Genomic DNA, 13,600 nt, shown 5'->3' with positions numbered 1-13,600 from the left:
TACGTACCTCCTTAAAAGTACCCAGACATGTTCCTAGATATTATTTCAGTTCATTTGATTCTGCAACAACTTTGCAGGTAAGGAGGCCAGGTCCCATTTCATTTTTACAAATGCAGAAACTGAACATAATAAGATCATACAAAGTGGATTTTCTAACTACAGAAGCAGAATTCTTCCCTTCAATTTTTCTCCTGAGGAGCTACCTACTCACACTGTTAGGCTGAGGCCAGGATTACATGGTGGAGCGTTCCTCATCCTCTGTGCTCATCCTGAGAATTCATAGAAGCTGGGCCTCTGCAGAGGAAAGGGAAGGTCTAGAGGAGAGCTAACGTATTTTCACTTGGACAGTTTTTCCTTCTCTTGAACCCCTCTAGGGTGAACCCTGTGAGGGCAGGCACAAAGCTCTGTTTGCTTCTCACTTTAGCCTATCACAAAGAAGAAACTCAGAGAGGCTCGTCCATGGTAAATGAATGCAGAGGCCTTCAGGGATGGAATTCACCCATCAGGCCTGATTCAATTAAATATTTATGAACTTAGTACAACACTGAGTTCTAGATTCCCTTCTGGGCACATTTGCCTATTCTTGCCACTCAGTTTCTGCCCTTGGGCTTGAGCTTTTTAAAGTGCACCTAACAGAGACCTTCCATGTGCTAGTGTACCCATTTGTAAATCTGTGAGTCCGGGTTCAGATTAACTGTAACTTTCATTTCAAACTTAAAAAATAAATGCATCAAAACCCCAAGGGCAGTTTAAAATGGTACTCTTCTAGGATATTTCCTGCTACTCCTAAGCTGCCCCTGGTAGGAGGGGAAGGTCATTAGTTTTTGGGAGATTCCAGATAAAAATTACTTCTTAATTTTATTTAGGCCAGACACTGAGTGTCATCTTAGGATAAGAACAGGTGTTCATAAATAATTGAAATCTGGTCCTTTGTACTGATATTGCTTCGTAAACCCAGATTTGTGATAGAAGCAGTCTTTGGATAATGTTTCTGTATTTGCTCTCAAAGTCATTCAGTATTTCCACAACTTTTATAAAATGTAATGTCCAAAAAAATCAGGTCTGCCTCTTGTATGACACAGAGGGCATTGCATTTATTCTCTCTGAAACATCTAAAAAGAGGTTTCAGGTTAAAAGAAGAAAACCACTGGAGCTTATTTAAACTGCTAGCTGCCCACTGTTTGACTCTAATATACCTACTTCTTCTCCCTGGGCATCCCCTTTTTCATGTATAGAATGAGGGTGAGGTGGCATGCTCCAGGGGGGAAAGGAATAGATAAGAACAATTCCCAGGATTCCTTTTGGATGTTCCTTGTAGCCTAGAATCCTCAGGATTTCCCTTCTTGGCAGAGGAGAGAACCAAAACAATCAGTCAGACATTGCCCAAATGCTCAATGAAGTACCAGAGTCAGCACCATCATTGCTATTGATTCACAGGGTGAGAAGAGCTGATTCTTGGTTGGTGGCTCCTTGATTGAGTGCAGTGGTAATTTCAGAGCCTTTTCATCTTCTTCCTGTATTTAATTCAGCTGAGACCATAAGGAATTAGCTGTCCCCACCACCATCTGTGTGAGCCTGGTCCGGTGCCAAATGTTAGAGGTGATACAAAAACAAACATGGGTGAGACTTACTCTTCCTCTCTTTGAGTTCACTGGTCAGAGAAACAGTTCTGTAGGCAGTTCAGCCCATTGCCACAAAGAGCACCTCTGGGGCTTGGAGGTTGAAGACTAGTCCTGAGATACACAGCAGAGAAAACCGAAGGCTGAGACTCCTGTCACCTTAAGGATGTTTGCAGGGCTCAGCCTGTGTCTCTCTATGAACCAAAGAGGCCAGCAGGCTCACTGGTTATAAATTCACACCTTTCAACTGCCGTGAAAGACATTTTAAGAAATGTTAACAACTTCATTAATTTTAAGACCTCAAACTTGGGCAGAGAAATTTGACTGGAAAATTGCTGCCCGAAGGGATATTTCTTCAGACAGAGAGAAGTAACTAAGACTCAGCAAGTCAGTGTGGGCCCTGAGTGATGGAGCTTGGTGCTGGCTGGCTGTCCTCACCTGCATTCTGGGGCGAAGGTGGGCGGGGACGGCTGGTGGGGAGGCAGGAGGGGGCGGCAGTGGTAGGCTTCAGCAGCACGAGACCACGGGCATCATGATAGACAGTGGCGGCCAGCCCTCTCAGGCAAGCTGTCCAGGACTGAATTGAGTATGGCTTTCTTCTCCACTGGTGTTTTATGAGAAGAGACGAGGTGGATAGAGGCTAATAAGATTTACTCACCCCAGCCTGTAATTATCTGCTTGAGGAAAAAGTTTGACCTACCTTTTTGAAGTCTCCCCATATTTCTTCTAATTTACGTTGGGGCCTTTTATGTTGTGTAAAATATATTCTTTTCAATGGCATTTGGTATCAGATTTCAGCTGTTTCTCATCTTATCTTGAATGATGGGAGCCTGCTAATTTCATCATCAATAAATACAGCTGCACATTCTTAAAGGCTTTGAAGAAGGTGGGGGGTGTATAAAGAAACAATTTTTTTTTTTTCCTTTTATCATCTAGCTCTGATGCTTTAGGACTTCTTTATAGGCTTGGTTAAAGGTCTGGGCTCCAACTCCCTACCCAGATAAAAATCTGTTTCATTTGGAAGCTCCAGGTAGCTTAGAGATTGCAGGGTTTTGATCACCTTGAGTTCTAGAGCCACAAAAGCAGATCATATTCCCCCCCAGCTTTAATTCATGTTCGCCATTTAGGAAGAATCAGATAATGTTTTAAAGCAAAGTAACCAAAGTTTCTGCCCAGATGAGGATGAGAAAAAGAATTTTCATTTATTGGGAAAAGAAGTTTGATACTTTGCAAAACTTTCCCACACTTCCCTTTCTCACTTAAGTGTGTTAAAAAATTGTGGTGGGTGAAAATTATTTTATAGCCCACTTTGTATAAATGTAAACTGAGGGCTGAAGATATTTATTAACGATGTTACCAACTTACTGAGCTGGTGAGCGTTAGAAAAGACTGAAGTCAGATTTTCTGACTGCAAGTTGGGTGCTCTTTCTACCACATCAAAAAGTTAATTCAAAGGTGAAGTCCCCATTCTATAGAAAGGGCTCTCATTTCCTGGACAACCTGACCACTCAGTTGGGACTGAATGACCAACCTGATATCCAAGATCTGGGCAGCTGTAGGACCAAGACTTGATGTCCCCAAATTGAGACTCTTCCTGGGAAGCTAGGGTAATTCACCTCTTCCTAGATGTGAATGTAACTGCCCCCAACCCAGGAGCATGGGCAGTCTTGCCTCCCCTACTATCGACTCTGGTTAAGTATACCAACAAGGTATGTTGAAGTCTTTACCCCCACTGTCTGTGAGTATGACCTTAGTTTAAAATATGGTCTTTGTAGATGCAGTTGAGTCCACAATGGATTAGAGTGGGTCCTAATGCAATATAACTGATGTCCTTGTAAGAAGAGAAAGCAAAGATACAGACCCAGACACACAGGATGAACACCATGTGATAATGGAGGCAGAGATTAGAATGATGCATTTTCAAGCCGAGGAATGCCAAGGATTGCCAGCCACCGCCAGAACTAGGGGAAGTCATTGGACAGATTCTCTCCTAGAGCCTTCAGAGCGTGGCCCTGTTGATGCCTTGATTTCAGACTTCTGGCCTGCAAAACTGTGAGAGAATAATTCTCTGCTATTTGAAACCAGCCATTCTGTAGTGTTTTGTTATAACTGTCCTGGTGAAATAATGTAGTGCTTCATCCCTCCAGTCCTCCAATGTCTAGAACACTGAATCCTGGAAAAGAAAGGTTCCTCCCAACATCTCAACATCAGAGCACTCAAAGTCATTGTTGGACTTTAAATAAAAGTTCTATTAAAACTTTGTCTACTTTCAAGCCCTTTGGGACCCATCCAATTTAGGGACTGGTACTTTTGGAAACAAAGAAAGATTAGACTTTTTAATTACTTCCCTTGCTGCTGCTACTGCCATCACCAGTCTTGTTAATGTATCAATTTTTTGATTGAAAAGACTGGGTAATTTAAATCTCTCTCTCAAAAAAATAAAAAAATTAAAAAATCAACCTACCACAGAATAAAAAATGGTAAACAAAAAGCCCTCCAGCCCCCTGTGGGATACACATCATAGCTCTGGTGGGAAGTCAGTTTGGTCACATTTCTGAAATTACATATGTAATGTGGCTGGCCATGATCTGACATACTGCACTCAAGAGCCTGGTGTTTTCTGTGAAAAGCAGCTCCACAAGGGAGCGCGAGTGGACCCTTGTCACGGCTGAACACTTTCTTACCAGTTCCTCTGCCCTGATAGGCCAGGCCTTTTCCTGTTCTCTTCCCAGTCCACTGAGCCAGGAAGTTAAGTTTTCTCCTTGTCCGTGCCTCTGTATTTTTCTCTATTACATGACAAGCACAAGGCTCTGGATGCAGTCACCAGAAAGACTGAGCCCTGCAGGGAACAGCAGTCCCACAAGACCAAGAGCAGGGAACATCTGTCACCATGAGGACCAGTGACCTGCTGGGAACCAACGAGCTCAGTCTGTGGAAATCAAGTGGAAAGTAGTTGGCTTAGAGGTTTTGAGGAGGGATTTCTTTAAAATGCTCTGCTTGATCATGTCCCTTACCTTTAAAATAAAGACATGTAGATCCACTCAATAAATACCAATAAATTACCTCAATGTTAATGACAGACTGAAATGGAAAGGAATCAAGTCAGATTAAAAGGTAATGAAAAATGATAATAAAAGAATAATTGACCAACTGACACGAAAGCAAGAAAGGCAAGTCAAAAGAGATCCGTTTAAGATGACTGTCCCAGACAAAGCAGGAAAGAAATTAACAAAGGGAAAGAGTGAGACGGGCGAGGAGCAGGGACAGACTGACAGACAGGCCATGTGGAGGGCACCACTCAGTGTCATGGCATCTTCTTGTCGTGCATTCACGCTCCTGCTAACGTAGTCTCAGTTCTCACGCCCAGAGCTTTCTCTGATCTTGAGCATCATCCTCCTGAGGGCTGTTTCTACACCCCTACCTATCTGCCTGCATCATTTCCCCCTTAGTGTGTCTGTGACACCACAGAGAATGGGATAATGGATATAAACACTCTTTGAACACTAACCGTATGCCCGATTCTGCTCTAGGCATGGCCATGCTAAATACCAATAGCATAGGAAGTCCTGAGGAACAGGCAGACCTGCATGCTCTAAGACAGGTGCAGTAACAGAGGCACGTCCAAAGCTCCCTGAAACACAGGGACGGAGAGCCAGTTCTATGAAGGACTTTGGAAGGTAGACATTCAGGAGACAGGGACTGCTGATCTGGGGCCCGGACCCCGGGTGCCACTGAGATCTCTGGGAAGGGCTTTGCAAGCAGAGGGAATGAATGTGCAGAGGGGTGATGAGAAGCAGGTCAAGTCCAGTGACTCAGGGTAAAGATGGTCTGGGAGAGAGGAGCCTGGAGAAACAGTTACTTCTGGGTATACTAAGTGTTTAGATATGATCCTATGTGTGAAGCACAGGGTGGAAAAGGAAGGGCAGGAGGGGAACCTGGGAGAGATTCCAGCTATAAGGTGAGAATGATTGGGTTGCCCTTGTAGGAGACTCCAAGTTGAGTAATTGAGTAGATGGAGATCCCACCATCAGAGCATGGAGGAAGAGAAATATTTGACAAGGAGAGATGGTGACTATGACATCTAGAGAGAGAGAGGAGACAATGGTGAGACCTATATTGAACCAGTTACATTTGAAGTGCTTTCAGGACATCCAGGTAAAGGTGGTCAGTAGAGAACTGTAAATCTGTCTTGGATTTGAGGAGAGAGGTGTGATAGACAGTCGTTAGCATAGACTGTGATGGAGGCTGTGACTGAAGAGGAGTGTGACAATCAGAGGTGGAGAAACTGAAAGATAGGAGGAGAACCAGGAGGAACAGCCACAGAAACCAGAGGGATGAGAATTTCATGCGTGGGAGTCACCAACAGCGTCAAAGCTGCCTGGAGAACAAGGGCTGCCCTTCTGGTAATACACTTTCCCTTTTACATCCCCCTCCTTCCCCCATGTTTCCTTCTTTCTCATTCCATTTTGTCCCTGGTTAATTTGTTTTCCTTTCCTTGAACCTATCTCCCTAGATCCTACTGCTCTAGCTTGCAAAGCCCAGCTCAGTCCCAGCTTCTACCTCAGGCCTTTTCCTGAGTACCCAGGCTACCCTGATGTCTCTTTCTCCCTGTCATTTTTTTTTTTTTTATGGAGAAAGTTAATGAAATTTTTTGATAATACTAGGGTTGCATCATCCCCCTATTGAAATCTGAAAGGATTCTGACTTGTACAGGGAATGGTTATTTCCTGAGCATCCCAAATTCTCCAAGAATCCCATCACATGATACCCGCTCCACAAAACCTGGGGCTTTCCTGATGTTTCTTATGAACCAAATTACTTTCCTAGTTTGTACTGCATCCTCTTTATCGTCCAAGTGTAAACTCGGTCACCTGATACAGCACTCATCAGTTCAGTTCAGTTCAGTCGCTCAGTCGTGTCCGACTCTTTGCAACCCCATGAATCACAGCACACCAGGCCTCCCTGTCCATCACCAACTCCTGGAGTTCACTCAAACTCATGTCCATCGAGTGTGTGATGCCATCCAGCCATCTTATTCTCTGTCGTCCCCTTCTCCTCCCGCCCCCAATCCTTCCCAGCATCAGTCTTTTCCAGTGAGTCAACTTGTCGCATGAGGTAGCCAAAGTATTGAAGTTTCAGCTTTAGCATCAGTCCTTCCAATGAACACCCAGGATTGATCTCCTTTAGAATGGACTGGTTGGATCTCCTTGCAGTCCAAGGGACTCTGAAGAGTCTTCTCCAGCACCACAGTTAAAGAGCATCAATTCTTCGGCAATCAGCCTTCTTCACAGTCCAACTCTCACATCCATACATGACCACTGGAAAAACCATAGCCTTGACTAGACGGACCTTGGTTGGCAAAGTAATGTCTCTGCTTTTTAATATACTATCTAGTTTGGTCATAACTTTCCTTCCAAGGAGTAAGCGTCTTTTAATTTCAAGGCTGCAATCAGCATCTGCCGTGATTTTGGAGCCCCAAAAAATAAAGTCTGTCATTGTTTCCACTGTTTCCCCATCTATTTCCCATGAAGTGATGGGACCAGATGCCATGATCTTTGTTTTCTGAATGTTGAGCTTCAAGCCAACCTTTTCACTCTCCTCTTTCACTTTCATCAATTGGCTTTTGAGTTCCTCTTCACTTTCTGCCATAAGGGTGGTGTCATCTGCATATCTGAGATTATTGATATTTCTCCCAGTAATACTGATTCCAGCTTGTGCTTCTTCCAGTCCAGTGTTCCTCATGATGTACTCTGCATATAAGTTAAATAAGCAGGGTGGCAATATACAACTTTGACGTACTCCTTTTTCTATTTGGAACCAGTCTGTTGTTCCATGTCCAGTTCTAACTGTTGCTTCCTGACCTGCATACATGTTTCTCAAGAGGCAGGTCAGGTGGTCTGGTATTCCCATCTCTTTCAGAATTTTCCAAAATTTATTGTGATCCACACAGTCAAAGGCTTTGGCATAGTCAATGAAGCAGAAATAGATGTTTTTCTGGAACTCTCTTGCTTTCTTTATGATCCAGCAGATGTTGGCGATTTGATCTCTGGTGCCTCTGCCTTTTCTAAAACCTGCTTGAACATCTGGGAGTTCACAATTCACATAATAACTCCAGAAGGAATGAAGGGATGGAGCCAAAGCAAAACCAATACCCAGCTGTGGATGTGACTGGTGATAGAAGCAAGGTCCGATGCTGTAAAGAGCAATATTGCATAGGAACCTGGAACGTTAGGTCCATGAATCAAGGCAAATTGGAAGTGGTCAAACAGGAGATGGCAAGAGTGAACGTAGACATTCTAGGAATCAGTGAACTAAAATGGACTGGAATGGGTGAATTTAACTCAGATGACCATTATATCTACTACTGTGGGCAGGAATCCCTTAGAAGAAATGGAGTAGCCATCATGGTCAACAAAAGAGTCCGAAATGCAGTACTTGGATGCAATTTAAACACGACAGAATGATTTCTGTTCATTTCTAAGGCAAACCATTCAATATTATAGTAATCCAGACCTATGCCCCAACTAGTAACGCTGAAGCAGCCGAAGTTGAACGGTTCTATGAAGACCTACAAGACCTTGTAGAACTAACACCCAAAAAAGATGTCCTTTTCATTATAGGTGACTGGCATGCAAAAGTAGGAAGTCAAGAAACACCTGGAGTAACAGGCAAATTTGGCCTTGGAGCACAGAATGAAGCAGGGCAAAGGCTAATAGAGTTTTGCCAAGAGAACGCACTGGTCATAGCAAACACCCTCTTCCAACAACACAAGAGAAGACTCTACACATGGACATCACCAGATGGTCAACACTGAAATCAGATTGATTATATTCTTTGCAGCCAAAGATGGAGAAGCTATATACCGTTAGCAAAAACAAGACCAGGAGCTGACTGTGGCTCAGATCATGAACTCCTTATTGCCAAATTCAGACTGAAATTGAAGAAAGTAGGGAAAACCATTCAGATATGACCTAAATCAAATCCCTTATGTTTATACAGTGGAAGTGAGAAATAGATTTAAAGGACTAGATCTGATAGATAGAGTGCCTGATGAACTCTGGATGGAGGTTTGTGACATTGTACAGGAGACAGGGACCAAGACCATCCCCATGGAAAAGAAATGCAAAAAAGCAAAATGGCTGTCTGAGGAGGCCTTACAAATAGCTGTGAAAAGAAGAGAAGCGAAAAGCAAAGGAGAAAAGGAAAGATATAAGCATTTGAATGCAGAGTTCCAAAGAATAGCAAGGAGAGATAAGAAAGCCTTTCTCAGCGATCAGTGCAAAGAAATAGAGGAAAACAACAGACTAGGAAAAACAAGAGATCTCTTCAAGAAAATTAGAGTTTCCAAGGGAACATTTCATGCAAAAATGGGCTCGATAAAGGACAGAAATGGTATGGCCCTAACAGAAGCAGAAGATATTAAGAAGAGGTGGCAAGAATACACAGAACTGTACAAAAAAGATCTTCACGACCAAGATAATCACAATGGCGTGATCACTCACCTAGAGCCAGACATCTTGGAATGTGAAGGCAAGTGGGCCTTAGAAAGCATCACTACAAACAAAGCTAGTGGAGGTGATGGAATTCCAGTTGAGTTATTTCAAATCCTGAAAGATGATGCTGTGAAAGTGCTGCACTCAATATGCCAGCAAATTTGGAAAACTCAGCAGTAGCCACAGGACTGGAAAAGGTCAGTCTTCATTCCAATCCCAAAGAAAGGCAATGCCAAAGAATGCTCAAACTACTACACAATTGCACTCATCTCACATGCTAGTAAAGTCATGCTCAAAAAGCAGTCATGGATGGGTCTAATTTATTCAACCCAAGGTAGAGATGTTAAATATCACTTTTCATCTATCTACTGTACATTCATTCATACAGTGGGTGTCTACAGTTTGCCAACCTCTTTGCTCCTGCCCCTCATAGAGATTCTAGCCTACTTTTAAATTTTATTTATTTATTTTTAATTTATTTATTTATAATTGAAGGATAATTGCTTTACAATACTGTGTTGGCTTCTGCCATACATCACATGAATCAGTCATATGTCCCCTCACTCCTGAACCTCCCTCTCACCTCCCAGCCCATACCGCCCTTCTAGGTTGTCACAGAGAACCAGGTTGAGCTCTCTGTGTCATACAGCAAATTCCCACTGGCTATCTGTTTTACATATGGTAGTGTGTATATTTCAACGCTACTCTCTCAACTGGTCCCACCCTCTCCTTCCCCCACTGTGTTCACAAGTCTCTTCTCTCTGTGTGCATCTCCATTGCTGCCCTGCAAATAGGTTCATCAGTTAGCCTAGTTCACTTTTATCATAGGTCTAAGGTGGTTCTTAATTATCCGTCTGAATGTTGCTGCTGCTGCTAAGTCGCTTCAGTCGTGTCCGACTCTGTGCGACCCCATAGACGGCAGCCCACCAGGCTCCACCGTCCCTGGGATTCTCCAGGCAAGAACACTGGAGTGGGTTGCCATTTCCTTCTCCAATCCATCTGAATGGTGCTGCTTAAATACTTGTTGTATAATTGTTTTGTATCTGTACCCCTGGGTCTGATGAACTGTCAAACCTATAGGAAGGTTTACTTGGGAAATAAGACTTTCAGCTTTAGCAAAGATACTGTCTGCCTTTTAGATTTTGTAGAGCTTCTTTTTGGAAACCATGTAGTGAGCATTCACACCCCACAGCTAGTGACCAAATTAACCCCAAATTAGGACAACCTGCAAGGTTGTAGACCTCACTGTTCCCATCTTCTCAGCAAGAAAGGTTATATAATGTCTTTCTGCAGCACTTTGCATGCCTGTGTCACACTTTCTTCATATCTTACTTATGAGATATGAAGTATGGCCCTGAATCAGAGTATGGCCCTGAATCATCCTGATTCCTAAACTGGAAGCCCTTAGAGGTCAATAATCCACATCTTGTTTCCTTTGCATCCCCAGTGTTTTGTACTTAGTTGCATTCTAAAACATACACTGGATGAAACTTCAACATGTGCTGAACAGTCCAGGGGTCAACTGGGAGTATACTCAAGTCCCTCAATTCCCAGTCTTCTGTTCCTGAGGATCTCTATTTCAGTAAAAGGTATGGATGTTCCCTTAAGCCCTATTACTCCTAATGTCATATTAATCAGGAAAGACGTGTGTATAAGGGGAGAACAGTTCCTAGGCTGGACATATTTTCATTTAGAAATAAAAGCTGTGACTTTAACTACTTTGGGCAGGCTTTTTTTAAAAAACAATCTCAATCTAAAAAAGCACATTCAGCAGACGTGAGAGAGCTGAGGAATTTTTGTTTTGACAGCTTTGGGACATCTGAGATATTGTATACAGAGCATTTCTAACTAGTCTAGAAAGACATGTGTCTAAAACATATGCAGGAAAATGACTGATCAACAGTGAGAAAAATGAGAGGAAATCCTCTTAAAGTAAAATGTTATGTGAAGAGCTACCTCAGGGGCAGAACTTCATGACAGAACAGACATCAGATTAACAAGACTTTAACCAGCCCATTTGAATAGATGACTAGAATAATTTGGCCTGTGAGAAATTCACAGAAATGGTGAGCCTTCGGGGACCACAGCAGTCTCATCAAATAGCCTCATCTTACAGCGGGTAAATTAGGCACAGAGAGGTCATTGGTCTATCCAGGGCTAGTAACACAGCTGAGATTCAGACGCAGGCCACCTGCTTGGCAGACCCTACAACTGTCCCCTGCTCCTGCCCCCTTGGTGGTAGTTCATATTTTCTCAGTACTTGAGCTGCAAAGCATTTCCTCACATGTTACTCCCAAATATTGCTTTACTCATATTATCACTTTAATTCTGTGGGTCTCTATCAGCCCGGCAGTTCTTGCTGCCCTAAAGGTTACATCAGTGTAGGGTCAGTACCATCCTGATGTGGGTAAGCTCACATACAAGCTCAGTGTAGTTGCTTCACCATCACCTTCTTTTTAAAATAATTTTAAAAATATTTGTTTTATTATGTATTTGGCTGTGCCAGCTCTTAGTTGCAGCAAGTGGGATCTCCGATCTTCGTTGTGTCATGAAGGGTCTTTTAACTGCAACATGCAAACTCTTAGTTGTGGCATGTGGGAACTAGTTCCCTGCCCAGGGACTGAACCCAGGCTCCCTGAATGGGGAGTGTGGAGTCTGGGCCACTGAACCACTAGGGAAGTCCCCTGGAGAGCTTAAAAACAAGATTCTGGGATGTGAGGACTGTAGGGTTAGGTGTGGAAACCATAGATCTTTCATTCACCTCCTCCAGCTCAGTTCAGTTCAGTTCACTTCAGTCGCTCAGTCGTGTCTGACTCTTTGCGACCCTATGAATCGCAGCACGCCAGGCCTCCCTGTCCATCACCAACTCCCGGAGTTCACTCAAACTCATGTCCACAGAGTCGGTGATGCCATCCAGCCATCTCATTCTCTGTCGTCCCCTTCTCCTCTCGCCCCCAACCTTTCCCAGCATCAGAGTCTTTTCCAGTGAGTCAACTCGTCACATGAGGTGGCCAAAGTATTGCAGTTTCAGCTTTAGCATCAGTCCTTCCAATGAACACCCAGGATTGATCTCCTTTAGAATGTTGCCTATTAAAATCTCCTCTGTGACATGGAAGCAAGACATCTTCCAGCCTCTGTTTGAATGATGGGGAAGAAGCTCAGTTGGGATCGAGATGTGAATTTCATTCTCAGCTCTGATTCTTAAGAGTGTTATTATTATACCGTCAGTGACTCAACTACTTTCCTTGATTCTCTTTGTCATCTGAAGAGTGGGAATGGTCATGACTCCTAATTGAGAGCATCACTGTCAGGATTAGCTGTGAGGACAGAGTTCCATGTGCTGGAGCACAGGTGCTTCCCTAGTGCTCTCTGAAGAGGAATGAGAGCTGCTCCAGCAAGAGGCCAATAGCCTGCATTTTGGTGGCATGACTCTATTTGCTAAAATATTTTTCCTTAAAACTCTTTAAGTCCCTAGTTTTGTCCTCTGGAACCTGAGAGCACTTTATCCTGAACCATGATACTCTCTGAGCTGGGATTTAATGCTGTGAGTTGGACCGTGAAGAAAGCTGATCACCGAAGAATTGATGCTTTTGAACTGTGGTGTTGGAGAAGACTCTTGAGAGTCCCTTGGACTGCAAGGAGATCCAACCAGTCCATTCTAAAGGAGATCAATCCTGGGTGTTCATTGGAAGGACTGATGCTAAAGCTGAAACTGCAATACTTTGGCCACCTCATGCGATGAGTTGACTCACTAGAAAAGACTCTGATGCTGGGAAAGGTTGGGGGCGGGAGGAGAAGGGGACGACCGAGGATGAGACGGCTGGATGGCATCACCGACTCTTTGGACATGAGTTTGAGTGAACTCCGGGAGTTGGTGATGGACAGGGAGGCCTGGCGTGCTGTGTTTCATGGGGTTGCGGAGAGTTGGACACGACTGAGCGACTGAACTGAGTCCAGCTTCACTGATTCCTAGAATGTCTATGTTCACTCTTGCCATCTCCTGTTTGACCACTTCCAATTTGCCTTGATTCATGGACCTAACATTCCAGGTTCCTATGCAATATTGCTCTTTACAGCACCGGACCTTGCTTCTATCACTGGTCACATCCACAACTGGGTATTGGTTTTGCTTTTGCTCCATCCCTTCATTCCTTCTAGAGTTACTTCTCCACTGATCTCCAGTAGCATACTGGGCACCTACCGACCTGGGGAATTCCTCATTCAGTATCCTATCATTTTGCCCTTTGATACTGTTCATGGGGTTCTCAAGGCAAGTATACTGAAGTGGTTTGCCATTCCCTTCTCCAGTGGACCACATTTGGCTGTGGTCCATGTGATCAGATCGACTAGTTCCTGTGATTATGATTTCAGTGTGTCTGCCCTCTGATGCCCCCTCACAATACCTATCGTCTTATTTGGGTTTCTCTTACCTTGGGTGTGGGATATCTCTTCACAGCTGCTCCAAGAAAGCGCAGCCGCTGCACCTTA

General features: G+C 43.7%; 1 protein-coding gene across 1 annotated transcript in view; it reads left to right on the top strand.

The window, feature by feature from the left end:
* The window catches only part of ALK (ALK receptor tyrosine kinase), a 752,669-nt gene that overhangs the window by 222,193 nt on the left and 516,876 nt on the right, over positions 1-13,600 (top strand). The gene's annotated exons all lie outside the window — the stretch shown is intronic.

This window comes from Moschus berezovskii, chromosome 11, assembly GCF_049115385.1.
Source record: "Moschus berezovskii isolate FMDL1 chromosome 11, NW_MosBer_1.0, whole genome shotgun sequence".
Taxonomy (NCBI): Eukaryota; Metazoa; Chordata; class Mammalia; order Artiodactyla; family Moschidae; genus Moschus; species Moschus berezovskii.
The sequence above is the reverse complement of the archived record's forward strand: the minus strand, read 5'-3'. Positions and strand labels throughout refer to the sequence as shown.